At 47.8% G+C, this 8,588-nt stretch overlaps 1 pseudogene across 1 annotated transcript; it reads right to left on the reverse strand.

Moving 5' to 3' along the window:
* Positions 1–1,516: 1,516 nt before the first annotated feature.
* Positions 1,517–2,029, reverse strand: LOC111542148 (annotated as a pseudogene). Its single transcript, XR_002731462.2, has one exon. The product of XR_002731462.2 is annotated as a 60S ribosomal protein L35 pseudogene (transcript).
* Positions 2,030–8,588: the final 6,559 nt, after the last annotated feature.

An 8,588-nucleotide genomic window follows, 5' to 3' on the forward strand; every position in this document is an offset into this window, starting at 1 on the left:
GGTGCAATCTCGGCTCACTGCAACCTCTGCCTCCCAGGTTCAAACAATTCTCTGCCTCAACCTCCTGAGTAGCTGGGATTACAGGCACCCGCCACTAGGCCCAGCTAATTTTTTTGTATTTTTACTAGGAATGGGGTTTCACCATCTTGGCCAGGCTGGTCTTGAACTCCAGGTGGTCTCGCTCCACCTGCCTCAGCCTCCCAAAGTGCTGGGATTACAGGCGTGAGCCACCATGCCCAGCCAGAAATTATTGTTTAAACTGTTGACCTGAGGTTTTCCATTTCTCTCAGCAGAAAGCATCATAAATGAAAACAGCTAGTTATTCCAAGGTTGTGGCTCTCAACTTTGGCTACAAATGGGACCCACTTGACAGAGTAAATAAATAGATAAATTAATTAATTAATCAATAAAACAACCACTGATTTCTGGGTTCCACATCTAGAAACTCTAATTGTGGGAAACAGGTGCTCGGTGTTGCAAAATCAATACTGAGACAAAGAATCTCTCAGCAAGGCTAGTTTACTTTCTGCAGAAAGGGTGCTGCTCGCTAGAAGCCTTGCCACAAGAGCATACCTGAACAAAGGAGACAGGGACATTTATAATCTCTGTAACCTGATGCAATCATCCTATGGCTGTGTCCCATTTCCATTGACTGGAACAGGACCTCACATTGTAAGCCTGACCCAACTGGCTAACAGCTTGAAACTTTTCTAAACAGGCAAAGGGGAAAGAGGACAAAGAAAAGAGGAAACTAGTCGTGAGAAGGTCAGGAGGGTTTCCAAATAAGGAATGGCATGCACTATGGTCCAGGGCTCACTTAACACTGTCCAGGCATGTCAGGTCACGTCAGAGTAGCTGCATTGGAACATGTATAGATATGCATAGAGCAAAGAAATGACAAGCTCTTTATGGTTTTAAGAAACTTTGAAGAACTTCTCCATTCCTTACACTGATTTAATTGATGTTTGGTGAATGAAAGGTTGATATTGTGATATAATAAGAAATATGTATTTGGTCTTTGTCCCCATTTCCAGGAACAAAGCTCCTAAAAGCCTTGGAATGGAATTTCCTGAGTGATAAAGGTTAGAGGACTATCTTTTATTATTCATAATAAGCCTCTTTCAAACATCTGGAGGTAATGCTAATGAGCTGACCCTTGGAAGATCGGGGGCTGCTTGCCCCAGCATCCTGCCTGTGTAGAGGGTGGGAACTTTCAGCCCTATCCCCTGGTCCTCCAAGGAGGGGAGGAGGACTGGAGACTGACTGAATCGCCTGTGGTCAAAGGTCTAATCAATCATCCCTATGTAATGAAGCCACCATAGAAAAACTGCAAACAAAGCATGTTTGAAAATTTCCAGGTTGATGACCACATTGAGGTGCTGTGAAGTTGTTGTACCCAGAGAGGGCAAGGAAGCTCTGTGGTGCCCACCCCTCACCCTTGCCCTGTCCGTCTCTTCCATTTGACTGTTTCTGAATTGTATTCCTTGTAATGAACCACCAATAGTGCATAAAGTGATTTCTTTTTTTTTTTTTTTTTTTTTTTTTTCTCAGCTAGCTGTGCTTTATTGACAACAGGCCACTCAGGCCTTGACGGCGTACTTCCGCAGCGGGTACAGCCGCTCCTTCCGCTGCTGCTTCTTGGTCTTCAGGTTCTCCTCGTGCTTGTTGAGCCGGCGGCTCATGGCGCGTGTCTTCTTAGGCTGCAGGTCCAGGAGCTTGTACTTCTTGCCCTTGTAGAATTTCCTGAGGTTTTCTTTCTGAGTCTGGTTAATGACTGTGAGAACACGGGCGATGGATTTGCGGACGACTCCTATCTTAGAGAGCTTGGAGGCCGCACCGCCTGTCACTTTGGCGACGCGCAGCTGGGACAGTTCCACCTTCAGGTCATCCAGCTGTTTCAGCAGCTCCTCCTTCTTCTTCCCGCGAAGATCTCGAGCCTTGATCTTGGCCATTGCTGCACAGGCCTCCGATGCCGCCGCCGCTGCCCGCTCCGAGGGAAAGAGCGATTTCTAGAGTTCTATAAGTCGTCCTGGCAACTTATGGAACCCAAGGAGAGGGCTGTGACTGATAGTCAGGTGGTTAGGATTGTGGGGAGCTCTTAGGATTGTGACTGGTGTCTGAAGTGAGGTCAGTCTTGTGGGACTGAGCCCTTAGCTTGTGTGGTCTGCACTAACTCTTGGTATTTAGTGTAAGAATTGCTTAATGTGAGGGGAAAAATACACATTTGGCATCAGCAGTATTGTGTGAGAGTAAAGAAAAGCAGTTTGTTTTCTTTTAAGAAATGCACTGGGGATTTTTAAAGCTGGCATGGGGTTGAGAGCCCGCGCTGTAACATTGGAATATGCGACGGAACACAGATGCTGCCTCAGAACCCCTTCCAGCCGGAGCTGGGCAAGGGTAGCTTTAGGAAAAGGTTCAAGCCATTCTCCTGCCTCAGCCTCCCGAGTAGCTGAGATTACAGGCGCCTGACACCATGCCCTGCTAATTTTTGTAGTTTTAGTAGAGACGGGGTTTCACCATGTTGTCCAGGCTGGTCTCAAACTCCTGACCTCATGATCTGCCCACCTCAGCCTCCCAAAGTGCTGGGATTACAGGCGTGAGCCACCATGCCCAGCCTGGCCTTAAATATTTTTAATCTTATTTTATTTTATTTATATGTATATATATATATATATTTGAGATAGAGTCTCGCTCTGCTGTCCAGGCAGGAGTGCAGTGGTGTGATCTCAGCTCACTGCAACCTCTGCCTCCCAGCTTCAAGTGATTCTCCTGTCTCATCCTCCTGAGTGGCTGGGACTACAGGCACCCACAATCATGCCTGGCTAATTTTTTGTATTTTTAGTAGAGATGGGGTTTCACTGTATTAGCCAGGATGGTCTCCATCTCATGACCTCGTGATCCACCCACCTCGGCCTCCCAAAGCGCTGGGATTACACGCGTGAGCCACCACACCTGACCATATTTTATTTTAAAGAATAGATAAATACACACATGAACAAACATTTAAAGGTCCAAAAGGGAAAAATAAGTTTTCCTCTTTCCTCTGCCTTTCATTTCATCTAATTACCCCCAATGCCATTACTCCTAGGTTTCTTGGTTATCCTATGATAAATATCCTGTGTGTTTATGAACATTCGTGAGTATATGTATGTATTTTCACATAAATGGTAATATGCTATATTCACTATTCTGCATGTTGCCTTTGTCACTCACATTACATCTTATAGCGTCATCTGTATCAGTATACATAGTCCTTCCTCTTTCTTTCTTTTCCTGGAGGCAGACTCCCTCTGTTGCCCAGGCTGGAGTGCAGCGGTAGGATTTCCACTCACTGCAATCTTCCCTTCCCATGTTCAAGTGATTCTTATGCCTTAGCCTCCCAAGTAGCTGGGATTACAGGTATGCGTCACCACACCAGTCTAATTTTTGTATTTTCAGTAAAGAAGGGGTTTCACCGTGTTGGCCAGGTTGGTCTCATACTCTCCCAAAGTGTTGGGATTACAGGCATGAGCCACCACAGCCAACTGCCCTTTTTCTTTTCTTTTCTTTTCTTTTTTGAGACGGAGTCTCGCTCTGTCGCCCAGGCTGGAGTGCGGTGGCGTGATCTCAGCTCACTGCAAGCTCTGCCTCCCAGGTTCACACCATTCTCCTGCCTCAGCCTCCCAAATTTCTGGGACTACAGGCGCCTGCCACCAGGCCCGGCTAATTTTTTGTCTTTTTAGTAGAGATGGGGTTTCACCGTGTTAGCCAGGATGGTCTCAATCTCCTGACCTCGTGATCCACCCCCCTCGGCCTCCCAAAGTGTTGAGATTACAGGGGTGAGCCACCGTGCCCGGCCGTTTTCAATAGCCACATACTATTCCACTGTGGGGATGTGCACATAATCATTTAGCCAGGCCACCACTGATGAACATGTGGAACAAAAGTGTCACAATGAATATACTCATGAGTACGTAGGTTTGCACTTACACCAGTATATCTAGGATAATTACTGAAGAATAGAATCCCTGGATCTAAGGGTACATATGTATATTTCAAATTTTAGAAACTATTGTCAAATTGCCTTTGTAGAGGTTGTACCAGTTTACATACTCATGAGCAATATATGAAGTGTCATGCTTCTCACACCCTCAGAAACCTAGCATGTGTTTTGATCTTGAGGCAAAAGCTGTTTGCTGAACACTCGTGCTGTGCACGGCATTCTGCTGGGTGCTGGGAGCACGTGGAAGGCTGTGACAGGGAGCAGCCATTGTTCCCCGGGCAGCCTGGTGGACCTCCCCTGCTGGGCAGAGCAGTCCCACGAGATCAGCAGCAATGTTCAAGTCAGTGAGGTTCACAGAGGGCGTGTGGATTGGGGGTGTTGGTTTGCCGTGGTTCTGGTTTATTTTAATTGGCTGTCAGTTTGTGCGACGGGTTATATGAAGGTCACAAAACAAAGGAGGAAATGGTTCAGAGGGCAAGGGAGGGACAGGGGCAGAGTGAGCACAAGAGTAAAGTAGATGAATGGTTTCTGGAGTCATCCGGTGCCAGGAGAGTGGGGAAGAGCATGGAACACAGGGAGGAGGGAGAGTTTTGGGTAAAAAAAAAAAACCCAAAAAACAAAAGCTAAACCATGAGGAAAGATATGGTGTTTAAAAATGCCTGGAAAATTTCACAGAACAGTTATTTTTAGGGGGGCTTGTAGTTAATTTCATGAATTTTAGAATTTCCTTGTCTCCCAGCCTCCGGCTTTCACATCTCAATACCTTTTTATTTTTAGTTTTTAGGTGGTTTCGCTGTTTTTGCTCAGTCACTTGGTGACTGAACATCGGCATCTTGGGGACCACTGGCAGTGTGTGGGGAGCGGGGAGAATGTCGGGGAGGGCCCTGGGTTTGTGTTGAAGCAAGTTAAGCCCTGAACCAGTTGCCACTGGAAGTTCTACGGGAGGCTGGACACTTCTTAGGTGAAACTGGAGCATCAAGCTCAAAGCATGTTTAAGTCAATCGGTTTCAGTACGTTTTTTTTTTTTTTTTTTGAGATGGAATCTCGCTCTGTCACCCAGGCAGGAGTACAGTGGCATGATCTCAGCTCACTGCAAGCTCCGCCTCCCGGGTACACCCCATTCTCCTGCCTCAGTCTCCTGAGTAGCTGGGACTACAGGCGCCTGCCACCGCACCTGGCTAATATTTTGTATTTTTAGTAGAGACGGGGTTTCACCATGGTCTCGATCTCCCGACCTTGTGATCCACCTGCCTTGGCTTCCCAAAGTGCTGGGATTACAGGCGTGAGCCACCGTGCCCAGCCTATTTTTTTGAGACAGAGTCTCACTTTGTTATCCAGGCTGGAGTACAGTGACATCATTTCAGCTCACAGTAACCTCCACATTCTGGGCTCAAGTGATCCTCCTGTCTCAGTCTCCCAAGTAGCTGGGACCAGAGGTGCGTGCCACCATGCCCGGATAACGTTAGTTTTGTATTTTTTGTAGAGACGAGGTTTCACCATGTTGTCCAGGCTGGTCTTAAACTCCTGAGCTCAAGCAATCTGCCTCCCAAAGTGTTATAGGGCTCAATGCACTCAATTAAGTGGTTCATTCAGTTATTTATTTGTATCAACAAAGACTTTAATTTGGGGGTTATAATTCAGCACGTCATGAGCTCCTGCAGGCTGAGCCCTGTATCCTTTTGAGAGTCCCCATTTGGTTTTTGAGCATGTCTTATATTTTGGCTCCGTAAGACATTCAGGCCCATCTTATATTTTCCCTGCCCCATCCCTAGAACCAGCTCCTCTCTGAGGAGCCCTGGTTTCTCTTCTTGGAGAATGGGCTCTGGAAACAATATCTGGGAGCAGGACGTGCTCGTGTTACTAACGTGTCACTGCTAGATTTTCTCAGTCAAGAGACCTAGCAATGCCTGTATCTACAGTGACTCATGCTCACACATCTGTATGCATGTCTGTCATTTCTAACTATATATGTCTGTTTTTTAAGATTAATACAGAGACAGGGCCTTGTTATGTTGCCCAGGCTGGTTTTGAACTCCTGGCCTCAAGCAATCCTCCCACCTTGGCCTCCCAAAATGCTGAGATTACAGGTGTGAACCACTGAACCTGGCCCGTGTGTACCTATTTAAAACTCTGTGAACTCATATCCACACCTGTGAGGCTGATCTTGCACCACAAGTTCAACTTACCTTCATTTGTAACTTATTTCTCCAGGCATGGGAAACCTGGCTCTCCTGGACCACAGTACATTTACTGTCCTCAACCCAAGTGTACACCTGCCCCTGTGAGGAGAAAATCCACACCTGCACTGTAGCGTCTTTGTGCCATTCTTGTGGTCCTGGCCTGTTGGGATCCAGCCACAGAATTGCCTTCCAAAGTTCCTTAGTGAAAGATTCTCCCCAGAGGCCTGAAAGCTTAAGAGAACGAATAACTCCTCTCTCCTCAGGCCCAGTCCCAAGGACACAAGGCCACTTGTGCCAGCAGCATGTGTCAGCAAGATAGCAGAAGCGGGAAGAGAGCTGGTCAGAAGACACATATCCCCTGAAGATGCAGAGGGAAGCCATCTGGGTACTATGTAGCAGTCATGTCAGACTGGGACACTTCCTGTTTACAGAGGACTCTAAAACCCCTGCCCCAGGCCAGGCACGGTGGCTCAAGCCTGTAATCCCAGCACTTTGGGAGGCTGAGGCAGGCGGATCACGAGGTCAGGAGATCGAGACCATCCTGGCTAACATGGTGAAACCCCGTCTCTACTAAAAATACAAAAAATTGGCCAGGCGTGGTGGCAGGTGCCTGTAGTCCCAGCTACTGGGGAGGCTGAGGCAGGAGAATGGCGTAAACCCAGGAGGCTGAGCTTGCAGTAAGCTGAGATCGGGCCACTGCGCTCCAGCCTGGGTGACAGAGTGAGATTCAGTCTCAAAAAAAAAAAAAAAAAAAAAAAAAAGCCCTGCCCCATCCCTCACTTGAGGCTGATGCCATTTGAAGTCTCATCCTGCCTGCACCCAGGTGCTCATTAAAACAGTGTGTTGCTCCACACCGACTTGTGTTGTTTGTTGGCAAGCTCTCAGGGTTCCAATCGATACAGGAGCCTTGCATTAGGTCAGGGAAATTTTTTTTTTTTTTTTTTAACAGGGGCTGACTCTGCTGCTCAGGATGGAGTGCAGTGGTGCTGTCACGGCTCACTGCAGCCTCAGACCTCCCAGGCTCAGGCGATCCTTCAACCTCAGCCTCCTGAGTAGCTAGGACTACAGACATGCGTCACCCTTAATTTTTCTGTGTTTTTAACAGAGATGGGGTTTTCAGCATGCTGCCCAGGCTGGGTCAGCAGATTTTAACCATGACAACAGAAAAAGAGTGATAGGAAATGAGAGCCTGGGTGGGGGAGAGTGGTAAAACCGAAGGGAAATGACGCCACAGGGTCCTGGGACCAGCAATGCCTGGCTGGGAAACTTCTCCACATGCGTGCCTGTGATCCGTCTTGTTGGAGTGTACGTTCTGTTAGGTTTTCAGTCCAGAGGAGTCACAGGGTTTCCTATTGCTCATGGTAATAGCCCTCCTGAGGCCTATGGTGCCCTGTGGATAAGATCTCGGGGTCCAGGCCTTGGCAACCCCTCCCCATTACAAGCTGCTGTATAGACTGGGCCTGGTTCCTCAGAGGACTCCCTCTGATGGCTTTGGCGCTGTGAAGGCTCTCCAGTGAACACTTGTCCTTCCTGGGCACACTCTCAGGAGCGTGGCCCCTGCAGTCCCCTGACAGGGGCAGCCTCCTGTGAGCTGACAAGAGATCCAGCTGGAGCCCTGGTTTTCCTTTAGAATCAATGTAAAATTATTTCCTCTCCCTAAACACTGTCCACAGCTTCCTTTCCGGGCCAACATTTTCTTTCTTTCTTCCTTTCTTTTTTTCTTTTTTGAGATGGAGTTTCGCACTTGTCGTCCAGGCTGGAATGCAATGGCACGATCTCTGCTCACTGCAACCTCCGTCTCCTGGGTTCAAGTGATTCTCCTGCCTCAGCCTCTCCAGTAAGTGGGATTACAGGCACCCAACACCACGCCCAGCTAATTTTTGCATTTTTAGTAGAGACAGGGTTTCACCATGTCGGCCAGGCCGGTCTTGAACTCCTGACTTCGGATGATCCCCTGCCTTGGCCTCCTAAAGTGCTGGGATTACAGGTATAAGCCATCACGCCTAGCCTGGAAGATGTTTTCTAGGAACCTGTTACCTCTGCCTGAAAAATGTGATTGGCAGTTAGGACAGCCCTGGGAGCTGCAGACAGGCATTTGGAAAGACCCAGACTGCATATCTGGGCAGCAGAGAAAGGGCAAACTGGCCAAATAGGTGCACATGGGTTGGGGGACATGTGACATTCCATAGGCCTCCTAGATGGACTTTTGCAGCCTGAATTCTAACATTATTTTTTCAAATCCATTGAGGACAAATAACAGGGTAGAATTTCATTTAAACTGGGCAGCTTTATCTTGTGCTAGCATCTGGGGTCAACAGGCATAGAAGAGCAGAGAGGTCAGCAGGCAACAATTCCTGGCGAGATTTGCAAGGAGCTGTAGCATATTTTTAATACCTGCTTCTCATTAGCAGTGACAAAATCCAGCC

Source organism: Piliocolobus tephrosceles, chromosome 15 (genome assembly GCF_002776525.5).
Source record: "Piliocolobus tephrosceles isolate RC106 chromosome 15, ASM277652v3, whole genome shotgun sequence".
Lineage (NCBI taxonomy): Eukaryota > Metazoa > Chordata > Mammalia > Primates > Cercopithecidae > Piliocolobus > Piliocolobus tephrosceles.